We start from the raw sequence: 14,403 nt of genomic DNA on the forward strand, positions 1-14,403 counted from the left end.
TAGATCAAATGTATCGGTGCTCATCTGCCATTGGACATAAACATTACACAACAAGTTGGAAATCGCAAATTCAACATTGAGTGGTTTGGAAACAATCAGTGGCAGTAGCTAACTGCAAGCATTGCAAAGCAATCACTAGCCTGCTATTCAGTGACAGTGTCTCTTTTCCAAGTTTAAAATGATAAACATTCAACATTGGCCATGCTGTCAATGAAGCTGCCATGCTGTCAATGAAGTCAATGAAACTGGGAATTTAGGGGGAAAAACGAGCTCCGACTGGGAAAAATCAGTTTTAATCAGTCCTCCAACTCAGAATTCCATGTCGGGCATCTTTCTAGAGCTTCGACTTTCCTACCTGAAGTTCACTGACGAGTGGCGCAGGTCCTAATCCAGGCACTTGTCCTCTCCCAGCTGGACTACTGCAACTTGCTGTTGGCTAGGCTCCCCGCTTGTGCCATAAAACCCCTGCAATTTATCCAGTATGCTGAAGTCCCCCTGGGGCTCAAGCTTCCCAATGTCTCTAATGTCATCTTGCTCCTCCGCACAATCCACTGGCTTCCAGTCAAAGCTTGAATCCACTACAAGACCATGGTACATGCCTACGGAGCAGCAAGATTAGCAGCTTCCTCCTGAAGCTAGGACAGCAGAGTCCCTTTCCATCTTTCGAAAACATCTGAAACCCTACCTCTTCAAAGAGTATTTGAATATTATTTTTATATTGGATTCTCACTGACCTGGTGGCACAGCAGGAAATTCAAGTAGTTACTAACCAACAGGTTTTGAGTTCAAATCCAAATGAATTAGCATACAGCAAAAACACCTACATTTAGCAGAAAAAAACACAGTAACTTATTGTATATTTACCGTATTTTCACGGCAACCAGTAGCTGGTAGTGTACCATAAAATTATAGGACATTTTTAACAGTGCAGTTACCTGAGGTTTGTGTATCTTTGTTAACAACAACTGGTGCGCGATCTGTAATGTTAAGGATGTCTCGAGTTTTTGCTCACTTGAGTTAGAATACCTCATGATAAGCTGCAGGCCATACTATTTACCAAGAGAGTTTTCATCTACATTATTCGTAGCTGTCTATTTACCACAACAAACCAATGCTGGTACTAAGAGCGCACTCAACGAGCTGTATACGGCCATAAGCAAACAATAAAATGCACATCCTGAGGCGGCGTTTCTCGTGGCCGGTGATTTTAATGCAGGGAAACTGAAATCTGTTTTACCTAATTTTTTACCAGCATGTCACCTTTGCAACTAGAGGTGAAAAAACTCATAGATCGCCTTTACTTCACACACAAAAACACATACTGTACAAGGCCCTACCTCGCCCTACCTTTGGAAAATCACACCATAACTCTATCCTCCTGCTTCCTGCTTACAAGCAAAAACTCAAACAGGAAGTACTAGTGACATGCTCATTATGGAAGTGGTCCGATGAAGCAGATGCTAAGGTACATGACTGTTTCGCTAGCACAGACTGGAATATATTCTCGGATTCATCTGATAACATTGAGGAGTTACCACATCAGTCACTGGTTTCATTAATAAGTGCATCGGCGACATCGTCCCCACAGTGACCGTAAATACATACCCCAACCAGAAGCCATGGATTACAGGCAAAATCCACACTGAGGTAAAGGCTGCCGCTTTCAAGGAGCGCATACACTAATCTGGATGCTTATAAAAAATCCCTCAAAGACCTCCGACAAGCCATCAAACAGGCAAAGTCTAAATACAGGACTAATATCGAATCCTACTACGCTGGCTCTGATGCTTGACGGATGTGGCAGGATTTGCAAACTATCACGTATTACAAAGGGAAACCCAGCCGTGAGCTGCCCAGCGATGCAAACCTACCAGAGGAGCTAAATTCCATCTATGCAAGCAACACTGAATCATGCATGAGAGCACCAGCTGTTCCGGAATACTGTGTGATCTCGCTCTCTGTAGCCGATATGAGTAAGACCTTTAAACAGGTTAATATTCCCAAGGCCGCAGGGCCAGACGGAATACCAGGACGCGTACACAGAGCATGCGTTGACCAGTTGGCAAGTGTCTTCACTGACATTTTCAACCTATCCCTGACCCGGTCTGTAATACAAACTTGCTTCAAGCAGACCACCATAGTCCCCATGCCCAAGAACGCCAAGGTAACCTGCTTAAATGACTATCATCCCATAGCACTCACATCTATAGCCATTAAATGCTTTGAAAGGCTGGTCAGGGCTCACATCAACGCCATCATTCCAGACACCCTGGACCCACTCCAATTTGCATACCGCCCCAACAGATCCACGGATGATGCAATCTCTATTGCATTCCACACTGCCCTCACCCACATGGACAAAAGGAATAACTATGTAAAGATACTAGCATTCAACACCATAGTCCCCTCCAGGCTCATTACCAAGATCAGGACCCTTGCTAAAGTTGATCTCAACTTTAGCAAAACAAAGGACCAATCATGGACTACAGGAAACGGAGGGGCAAGCACACCCCCATCCACCTTGATGAGCCTGTAGTGGAGCAGGTCGAGAGCTTCAAGTTCTTTGGTGTCCACATCACTAAGGAATGAACATGGTGCACACACTCCCACACAGTTGTGAGCTTACATGTCTTTTTGATGACCCCCTCACGCAATCAACTTCGTGGAGATACAGAGTTCCCTTGTAAGCCTATTTGACGGGAAACTGTGAAACTGTGAAGACAGCTATATATCATATGGCCTGTTTCTGTTAATGAGTCTTTTATTAAATAATGTGAAACAATGTTGTGTCTGTTTGCTGCTTTTCATTAAATCACGCATAGTTGTTCGTTATATGGCCTAAAATGTATTTGCACATATTGGCAGAAAATGATCTATAGGCTATAGCATACCGAATTTTGATCAGTTATGAAAATAAACATTTCATGTGGAAAATAAAAGATCCTATAAAAGGCCGAAATTTCGACGTTTCAATTAAAACAGACTATTTGTCACATGATTAAAGCAACGAAAACATTGTGATTTTAGAGACAAAAAGAAACAATAGCCCATAGGGTTTAGGGCTCTCACCATCATCATTATTATTATTAAAATAATTCAAATTCAATCAAGTCACAATTATCAGCTTTGGTATGGACAAAAGCAACACCTATGTGAGAATGCTGTTCATTGACTACAGCTCAGCGTTCAACACCATAGTGCCCACGAAGCTCATCACTAAGCTAAGGACTCTGGGACTAAACACCTCCCTCTGCAACTGGATCCTGGACTTCCTGATGGTCTGCCCCCAGGTGGTAAGAGTAGGCAACAACACGTTTGCCACACTGATCCTTAACGCTGGGGCCACTCAGGGGTGTGTACTTAGTCCCTTCTTGTATTCCCTGTTCACCCACGACTGTGTGGCCAAACATGACTCCAACACCATCATTAAGTTTGCTGACGACACAACAGTGATAGGCCTGATCACCGACAACGATGAGACGGGATGTAGGGAGGAGGTCAGAGAACTGGCACGGTAGTGCCAGGACAACAACCTCTCCCTCAATGTGAGCAAGGCAAAGGAGCTGATCGTGGACTACAGGAAAAGGTGGGCCGAACAGGCCCCCATTAACATCGACGGGGCTGTAGTGGAGTGGTCGAGAGTTTCAAGTTCCTTGGTGTCCACATCACCAACAAACTATCATGGTCCAAACATACCACGACCGTCATGAAGAGGGCACGACAAAACCTTTTCCCCCTCAGAAGACTGAAAAGATTTGGCATGGGTCCCCAGATCCTCAAAAGGTTCTACAGCTGCACCATCGAGAGCATCCTGACCGGTTGCATCACCGCCTGGTATGGCAACTGCTCGGCATCTAACCGTAAGGCGCTACAGAGGGTAGTGCGAACGGCCCAGTACATCGCTGGGGACAAGCTTCCTGCATTCCAGGACCTATATAATAGGCGGTGTCAGAGGAAAGCCCATAAAATTGTCAGTGACTCCAGTAGACTATAGACTGTTTTCTCTGCTACCACACGGTAAGCGGTACCAGAGCGTCAAGTCTAGGACCAAAAGGCTCCTTAACAGCTTCAACCTCCAAGCCATTAGACTGCTGAACAATTCATAAAAATTGCCACCGTACAATTTACATTGACCCCCCCTCTTGTACGCTGCTGCTACTCAATGTTTGTTTGTTATCTATGCATAGTCACTTCGGCCCCACCTACATGTACAGATGACCTCAACTGACCTGTACCCCCGCACACTGACTCGGTACCGGTGCCCCCTGTATATAGCCTCGTTATTGTTATTGTTATTGTGTTGCTTTTTATTATTACTTTTTATTTTAGCCTACTGGTAAATACAGTGGGGCAAAAAAGTATTTAGTCAGCCACCATTGTGCAGGTTCTCCCACTTAAAAAGATGAGAGAGGCCTGTAATTTTCATCATAGGTACACTTCAACTATGACAGACAAAATGAGAAAAAAAAATCCAGAAAATCACATTGTAGGATTTTTAATGAATTGATTTGCAAATTATGGTGGAAAATAAGTATTTGGTCAATAACAAAAGTTAATCCCAATACTTTGTTATATACCCTTTGTTGGCAATGACAGAGGTCAAACGTTTTCTGTAAGTCTTCACAAGGTTTTCACACACTGTTGCTGGTATTTTGGCCCATTCCTCCATGCAGATCTCCTCTAGAGCAGTGATGTTTTGGGGCTGTTGCTGGGCAACACAGACTTTCAACTCCCTCCAAAGATTTTCTATGGGGTTGAGATCTGGAGACTGGCTAGGCCACTCCAGGACCTTGAAATGCTTCTTACGAAGCCACTCCTTCGTTGCCCGGGTGGTGTGTTTGGGATCATTGTCATGCTGAAAGACCCAGCCACGTTTCATCTTCAATGCCCTTGCTGATGGAAGGAGGTTTTCACTCAAAATCTCACGATACATGGCCCCATTCATTCTTTCCTTTACACGGATCAGTCGTCCTGGTCCCTTTGCAGAAAAACAGCCCCAAAGCATGATGTTTCCACCCCCATGCCTCACAGTATGTATGGTGTTCTTTGGATGCAACTCAGCATTCTTTGTCCTCCAAACACGACGAGTTGAGTTTTTACCAAAAAGTTATATTTTGGTTTCATCTGACCATATGACATTCTCCCAATCTTCTTCTGGATCATCCAAATGCTCTCTAGCAAACTTCAGACGGGCCTGGGCATGTACTGGCTTAAGCAGGGGGACACGTCTGGCACTGCAGGATTTGAGTCCCTGGCGGCGTAGTGTGTTACTGATGGTAGGCTTTGTTACTTTGGTCCCAGCTCTCTGCAGGTCATTCACTAGGTCCCCCCGTGTGGTTCTGGGATTTTTGCTCACCGTTCTTGTGATCATTTTGACCCCACGGGGTGAGATCTTGCGTGGAGCCCCAGATCGAGGGAGATTATCAGTGGTCTTGTATGTCTTCCATTTCCTAATAATTGCTCCCACAGTTGATTTCTTCAAACCAAGCTGCTTACCTATTGCAGATTCAGTCTTCCCAGCCTGGTGCAGGTCTACAATTTTGTTTCTGGTGTCCTTTGACAGCTCTTTGGTCTTGGCCATAGTGGAGTTTGGAGTGTGACTGTTTGAGGTTGTGGACAGCTGTCTTTTATACTGATAACAAGTTCAAACAGGTGCCATTAATACAGGTAACGAGTGGAGGACAGAGGAGCCTCTTAAAGAAGAAGTTACAGGTCTGTGAGAGCCAGAAATCTTGCTTGTTTGTAGGTGACCAAATACTTATTTTCCACCATAATTTGCAAATAAATTCATAAAAAATCCTACAATGTGATTTTCTGGATTTTTTTCTCATTTTGTCTGTCATAGTTGAAGTGTACCTATGATGAAAATTACAGGCCTCTCTCATCTTTTTAAGTGGGAGAACTTGCACAATTGGTGGCTGACTAAATACTTTTTTGCCCCACTGTATTTTCTTCTTCTTGAACTGCACTGTTGGTTAAGGGCTTGTAAGTAAGCATTTCACGGTAAAGTCTGCACTTCATTTGCATGTGGCAAATAAAGTTTGATTTGATTTGACATTGGTGAGTAGGATTTCAAAGTTAGGAGAGACACATGGGTAGGTCTACCAACGGAAAACATCTGAAAACGAAAATGATTATGAAATTCAGACCAGAGAAATCCAATGTTTACAGTATATACAACGTCTTCCTTTCCCCTACATGTTAACAGTCTAATAAGTAAATTTAATATAGAACAACATTACAAAATCCAATTGGCCTACGTCATTTCATTTAGTCTCATCAGGATATGGAAAATGTGGGCTATTTCAAAAGAATAGATTACCATATCTTAAGTTGAATGTATAGGCTATTATACAAAAAATCTATGAGAGGTTCAAATTTAATGCAAGGGCATCTTTTGAGAATGTTGTCCATTTTGTTTTGAAATCAGTATTTGTACATCTCTCCCATTGTTCCCATTTTTAATAAAAAAATATTCATGAGAGATTCACAAGACTATAACATTGGAATGTTGTAAAGTGCTGCCCTACCTTGGCTGGCGAGGACACAGATGAAGCCATTGAATAAAATGAATTTCAAGGAAATAAAGCTTTTGAACCTGTTTTAAAATGATGTAGGCCTTTTTCTGCCTGTATAGTTTGTACTATCCTTTTCGTAACATACGAGACATCAAAATATTCTAGAATATTGCGTGCTATCACAACAGCTGTTCACTTTACTGTCATTCTGAAAATTATTTTCTGAATCAGCTGATGATTGTTGAAACAGGGTTCAAGTTCAATGTCGAATTTCACAGATCAATTATTATTATTATTATTATTATATTGATAGGAAAACAACACTGCCATTAATACAAGGAACGAAAAGTGTTTTATGTCACCCAATTTTGGAGTAAAATTTTATTAGAATGTATTAAAATGTTACATTCCAATGACGCCCAAAATACTGTTCAAGTTTTAGGAGTTCATACTGTAAAATACTAACAGGCACACAAACTAAAGTATGCTGCTAATGAACAATAACTAGGCCCAATTGATTGCCTTTGAAACTATCCTCTTTGAACCGTCGGATCTGAATAAATGGGTTGGATGGATGGCTTCGATAGTCCAGCAGTCAAATTGCAAGTCGTTCATATGCTAATAATCCAAATATTCTACTTAAAAAGATATTGCACTGCTACCCTCAGTATTCTTTATTCTTAGGGGAGGTCAGAACAAGCAATGGAACCCGAACGTATCCTCTGTGTGTGGAAGAAATATCCTGGCTCATGACGGCTACAACACCGAATACGATGCTTTCGAATGCCAGGGTCGCGTAACCCTCACTGATGGGGTTATCTCCAATTTATCTGGAGAGCACAACCATATCCCAGACAATGCTTGGATATGGATCTGAAAGGTGATGAACGGCCTGAAGGATAGAAGCCTGGAAACCCAGAAAGAAACTTAGCAAGTTGTGGACCGGGTACACATGACTTGCCTGCTCTGCACCAACAAAAGAACAATGCGGCACCCCCTCTTTGAACTCGTCATCCCTGAAACCTACAAGGGCTACAACGGAGAGCTGTTCCTCCAGCATGACAGTGGACCCGGGCCAGACACAAGTGCGATCTTCACAACCACACGCAACTTGTAGTACCTGTGTGACTCAAAGGACTGGTTTGCAGATGGAACATTCATGACAACCCGTCCTTTGTACACCATACCTGGGTTGCATGGTTCCAACGTATATACGGGTTCACTGTATCACCACGCAGGGTAAAGCAGAGAACTGACTGAAATAGTACAGACATCTTCTTTTATACTGTGACAGAGGTAGTTCCAACTTTAGAGTTGGCCTGTCACAGTAGAGGCTTAGCGTGGTTTAAACTTGCTAGCCTATCGGTGGTGCCCAGACACAGCACTCAGGATTCAAATGTCCGGAATGGTGTTTGTGAAGATTGAGCTGATTTGTTGGTTTCTACACATTCCTCAGTTCCTGTTTTCTTGTTATTCAGCATTTTCCCTACACATTCCTCAGTTCCTGTTTTCTTGTTATTCAGCATTTTTCCATCTTGTCTCAACCTTGTGGTTTGCCCAGTTTACACCCTAGATTAACAACAGCTTTTCTGCAGTCACGCTATGTTTTGTGATTAACATGTCCTTTTTCTATAAGGCATATATTTATGTTAAAAGAGAACAAAACCATCCTTCACAGTATCAACGGTTACTATTGACGTTGTTATATTGAAGTGTTCAAAATGTAGGCGTAAACATGCAGTCTAGCATGATATATTTTACATTTTTAGGGAACATAGGCTTGTGCGTAAATGCGACGCTGAAGAGCCTCAGGCCCAACCTGAAACCAGATTCAGTCATGACTGACTTCGAGCCGGCGGTTTTTAAAGTCTTCGCAAAGGTGTTTCCTGGGACCCACAACCGGGGTTGCTTCTTTCACATGAAACAGGCCATTTGGCAAAAAGTACAAATACTTCCCAATGTGAGACAAAAGTACCTCAACAACACTGACTACCCACAAAAGATCAGGAAGCTCGGCACGCTCGCCATAATCCCACCGACTGATGCACCTCTTCCTCCCTCCACCCCCCTCTTCCCACCTCCCTTCTTTCACTGACTTTGTCACACCAAGGTTCAGATGAGTGAGTTGGGTCTCCAGTACCTGGCGTGCTGTGGCTGCTCTGTGTCTGACTCTACTGTCTGACTCTACATGTGTTGCAAAGGAAATCATAACTGAGAGGTAAGAGAGATCAGTACTGACTGGCTGCTAGAATAAACTGAGAATGGAGGGATGTGAAATGTGCACTGTGTGGTACAGCACGATATTGTAGGCATAAGAATGAAATGTTAACATCACTTCCTTGTATTGTGGTTGCAGCACACTGGCCCAACATCAACAAGAACCCTGTATTTAAGTAAGTAGGATGCTCTGTCTGTTTTTTTCTTTGTCTTAAGTGTAGTGCTGCTGAGCTGCTGACCTGTAACTGGGCTATGGGCCCCTCCTCCTCATCTGGGCTATGGGCTCGGCTACACTGGCCTGGCTGGCCAGACACCACAGTGCTGTTAACCCTATCAGTCCCAAGACCCCAGAAAAAAAAAGGCTTTTAATTTATCTGACATTCATTTATCTGCATGTTCAACCCTTATTTTTAGCCTCACAATTGTTTTAACATTTATTTTCAGGACATCCAGGGCTACAAGTAGAACACAATGAACTTGACATAACAGTTGCATTCATGAGTTTTATTGACAAATGTCAATCAAATTAAAAAGGTCTGCCAAAACAAAAACCTGATGAAATGAATTGATATGAACGCTGTAAGTACAATAATGTTTGCTCAGTGGGAAATGAATATCCAGCTAGTCAGTGACAACTGTGTGGAGTTTGTGACAGCAGCAATGTGAACTTATTACAGTATTATAGACATTATGTCCTGGGATTTCCTATGATCTTCTAACGACTCCTGTGTAGATTGTGAGCATCATAGAGCAAAACATGTTACACATGCGTGCTCGTGAGAGTCTCAGCTATTTTAAATAGTTTGTAGCTCAAACAATTCTGATGTTTTTGTAAAAAAGACTCTGCCAAAGGCCCCTTCGGGATACGCCCTTGTCTCACAAACACTTCTCTAGCTCAGCCCCCCGTCAATCACACAGACTATTTGTTGATACAAAGAAATAAACAAATCCAATGATACAACCCATAATTCTGTAGCTCAAACATACAATGTTTAAAAGGGGTTAGAAGTCCTAAATCACGCCGCCGCAACGGTGGGACTCAATGGGTTAACGAACCTATGTTTGAAGTTGCAACCTATTTCTTTCAACACTCAATTTACTTTTCCTCTTTAGTTAAACCTAATAAATAACTAATATATACAACTAATTTTGTCATGTTATACCAAGAAGATTTGTCACTTTGGAAAAACATATGCACATTTCTACAATTGGGTTACAAGCAATTCCATACATTTCTTAGTATCAATATACACTGCTCAAAAAAATAAAGGGAACACTTAAACAACACAATGTAACTCCAAGTCAATCACACTTCTGTGAAATCAAACTGTCCACTTAGGAAGCAACACTGATTGACAATAAATTTCACATGCTGTTGTGCAAATGGAATAGACAAAAGGTGGAAATTATAGGCAATTAGCAAGACACCCCCAAAAATGGAGTGATTCTGCAGGTGGTGACCACAGACCACTTCTCAGTTCCTATGCTTCCTGGCTGATGTTTTGGTCACTTTTGAATGCTGGCGGTGCTCTCACTCTCGTGGTAGCATGAGACGGAGTCTACAACCCACACAAGTGGCTCAGGTAGTGCAGTTCATCCAGGATGGCACATCAATGCGAGCTGTGGCAAAAAGGTTTGCTGTGTCTGTCAGCGTGGTGTCCAGAGCATGGAGGCGCTACCAGGAGACAGGCCAGTACATCAGGAGACGTGGAGGAGGCCGTAGGAGGGTAACAACCCAGCAGCAGGACCGCTACCTCCGCCTTTGTGCAAGGAGGTGCACTGCCAGAGCCCTGCAAAATGACCTCCAGCGGGCCACAAATGTGCATGTGTCTGCTCAAACGGTCAGAAACAGACTCCATGAGGGTGGTATGAGGGCCCGACGTCCACAGGTGGGGGTTGTGCTTACAGCCCAACACCGTGCAGGACGTTTGGCATTTTCCAGAGAACACCAAGATTGGCAAATTCGCCACTGGCGCCCTGTGCTCTTCACAGATGAAAGCAGGTTCACACTGAGCACATGAGCACATGTGACAGACATGACAGAGTCTGGAGACGCCGTGGAGAACGTTCTGCTGCCTGCAACATCCTTCAGCATGACCGGTTTGGCGATGGGTCAGTCATGGTGTGGGGTGGCATTTCTTTGTGGGGCCGCACAGCCCTCCATGTGCTCGCCAGAGGTAGCCTGACTGCCAATAGGTACCAAGATGAGATCCTCAGACCCCTTGTGAGACCATATGCTGACACATGCACATTTGTGGCCTGCTGGAGGTCATTTTGCAGGGCTCTGGCAGTGCACCTCCTTGCACAAAGGCGGAGGTAGCGGTCCTGCTGCTGGGTTGTTGCCCTCCTACGGCCTCCTCCACGTCTCCTGATGTACTGGCCTGTCTCCTGGTAGCGCCTCCATGCTCTGGACACTACGCTGACAGACACAGCAAACCTTTTTGCCACAGCTCGCATTGATGTGCCATCCTGGATGAACTGCACTACCTGAGCCACTTGTGTGGGTTGTAGACTCCGTCTCATGCTACCACTAGAGTGAGAGCACCGCCAGCATTCAAAAGTGACCAAAACATCAGCCAGGAAGCATAGGAACTGAGAAGTGGTCTGTGGTCACCACCTGCAGAATCACTCCTTTTTTGGGGGTGTCTTGCTAATTGCCTATAATTTCCACCTTTTGTCTATTCCATTTGCACAACAGCATGTGAAATTTATTGTCAATCAGTGTTGCTTCCTAAGTGGACAGTTTGATTTCACAGAAGTGTGATTGACTTGGAGTTACATTGTGTTGTTTAAGTGTTCCCTTTATTTTTTTGAGCAGTGTATTAACTTGGTTCCATAACATGAAATAATGACTCCAAAAAACTTTCTTTACATAAGACTTTATTAACTGGTAACAATATTGGCACCAAATGATAACCATCTCATCAATGTAAATCTTCCCTGCTCTTTAGTATCACAGTACTTACAACAATTTTAATTTTAGATTTAGTGATGGCAGTCAACATCATGAAAAAACAGAACAGATTAACTGCAATGACATATATACTCACAGGTGGCCAAAAATAACAAACCTCCAACTCTTCTGATAGGCTTCCGCAGCTATGTCACACCCACCCTTTTTTGGTTGTGACATTGTATTTCATGGTACTGTGTTGTATATTCCATATGAGCTGCAAAGGGATGGTATTCATCAATGGTTATCTCCTACCGGTGTGCGAGATAACCATTATTATGGTTATGTTTGATAAATGCCGCTTTTTCTGTGAGTACGAACATTCTAAATTCAGTTTGTAAGTAGTATTTTAAAATAGTTTCCATGCAATATTGATAAATGAGGCCCCAGGTCAGGTGAACAGGAGCTCGCAATGTTTTCAACATCGGTACACCAGGAATTGTTTATGAGGAGACATACCCCACCACCCAGCTCTTACCAGAAGCACCGTTCGATTAATTAAGAATACAGAGAAGCCGTCTGGTTAAATAGCAGAGATGAGTGTATAGTCTGAAAGCCACGTCTCATTTGATAAAATATGTTGTGTTATGCCATTACATGTTACAGTACAGTATACAGTTGAAGTCAAAGTTTACATACACTTAGGTTGGAGTAATTAAAAGTAGTTTCTCAACCACTCCACAAATTTCGTTTGAACAAATTATAGTTTTGGCAAGTCGGTTAGAACATCTACTTTGTACATGACACAAGTAATCTTTACAACAATTGTTTACAGACAGATTATTTCACTTATAATTCACTGTATCACAATTCCAGTGGGTCAGAAATGTACATATACTATGTTGACTATGCCTTCAAACAGCTTGGAAAACTCCAGAAAATTATGTCATGGCTTTAGAAGCTTCTGATAGGCTAATTGACACCATTTGAGTCAATTGGAGGTGTACCTGTGGATGTATTTCAAGGCCTACCTTCAAATTCAGTGCCTCTTTGCTTGACATCATGGAAAAATCAAAAGAAATCAGACCTCAGAAAAAAATTGTAGACCTCCACAAGTCTGCTTCATCCTTTGGAGCAATTTCCAAACGCCTGAAGGTACCACGTCCATCTGTACAAACAATAGTACGCAAGTATAAACACCATGGGACCACGCAGCCATCATACCGCTCAGGAAGGAGACGCGTTCTGTCTCCTAGAGATGAACGTACTTTGGTGCGAAAAGTGCAAATCAATCCCAGACCAATAGCAAAGGACCTTGTGAAGATGCTGGAGGAAACAGGTACAAAAGTATCTATATCCACAGTAAAACGAGTCCTATATCGACATAACCTGAAAGTCCTCTCAGCAAGGAAGAAGCCACTGCTCAAAACCGCCATAAAAAAGCCAGACTACGGTTTGCAACGGCACATGGGGACAAAAATCATACTTTTTGGAGAAATGTCCTCTGGTCTGATGAAACAAAAATAGAACTGTTTGGCCATAATGACCATCATTATGTTTGGCTCCCCCTTTTTTCTCTGGCTTGCAAGCCAAAGAACACCATGCCAACCGAGAAGCATGGGGGTGGCAGCATCATATTGTGGGGGTGGTTTGCTGCAGGAGGGACTGGTGCACTTCACAAAATAGATGGCATCATGAGGATAGAAAATGATGTGGATATATTGAAGCAACATATCAAGGCATCAGTCAGGAAGTTAAAGCTTGGACGCAAATGGGTCTTCCAAGTGGACAATGACCCCAAGCATACTTCCAAAGTTGTGGCAAAATGGCTTAAGGACAACAAAGTCAAGGTATTGGAGTGGCCATCACAATGCCCTGACCTCAATCCCATAGACAATTTGTGTGCAGAACTGAAAAAGCGGTGGCAGACCACGTGTAACAACACCTGCACAGGATCGGTACATCCGAACATCACATCTGCGGGACAGGTACAGAATGGCAAGAACAACTGCCCGAGTTACACCAGGAACGCACAATCCCTCCATCAGTGCTCAGACTGTCCGCAATAGGCTGAGAGAGGCTGGACTGAGGGCTTGTAGGCCTGTTGTAAGGCAGGTCCTCACCAGACATCACCGGCAACAACGTTGCCTATGGGCACAATCCCACCATCGCTGGACCAGACAGGACTGGCAAAAAGTGCTCTTCACTGACGAGTTGCAGTTTTGTCTCACCAGGGGTGATGGTCGGATTTGCGTTAATTGTGAAAGGAATGAGCGTTACGCCAAGGCCTGTACTCTGGAGCGGGAATGATTTGGAGGTGGAGGGTGCGTCATGGTCTGGGGCGGTGTGTCACAGCATCATCGGACTGAGCTTGTTGTCATTGCAGGCAATCTCAACGCTGTGCGTTACAGGGAAGACAACCTCCTCCCTAATGTGGTACCCTTCCTGCAGGCTCATCCTGACATGACCCTCCAGCATGACAATGCCACCAGCCATACTGCTCCTTCTGTGCCTGATTTCCTTCAAAACAAGATTGTCAGTGTTCTCCCATGGCCAGCGAAGCGCTCGGATCTCAATCCCATTGAGCACGTCTGGGACCTGTTGGATCGGAGAGTGAGGGCTAGGGCCATTCCCCCCAGAAATGTTGGGGAACTTGCAGGTGCCTTGGTGGAAGAGTGGGGTAACATCTCACAGCAAGAACTGGCAAATCTGGTGCAGTCCATGACTTAATGCAGCAGGTGGCCAGATACTGTTACTTTTGATTTTGACCCCCCC

Source organism: Salvelinus namaycush, chromosome 8, assembly GCF_016432855.1.
Source record: "Salvelinus namaycush isolate Seneca chromosome 8, SaNama_1.0, whole genome shotgun sequence".
NCBI classification, from domain to species: Eukaryota; Metazoa; Chordata; class Actinopteri; order Salmoniformes; family Salmonidae; genus Salvelinus; species Salvelinus namaycush.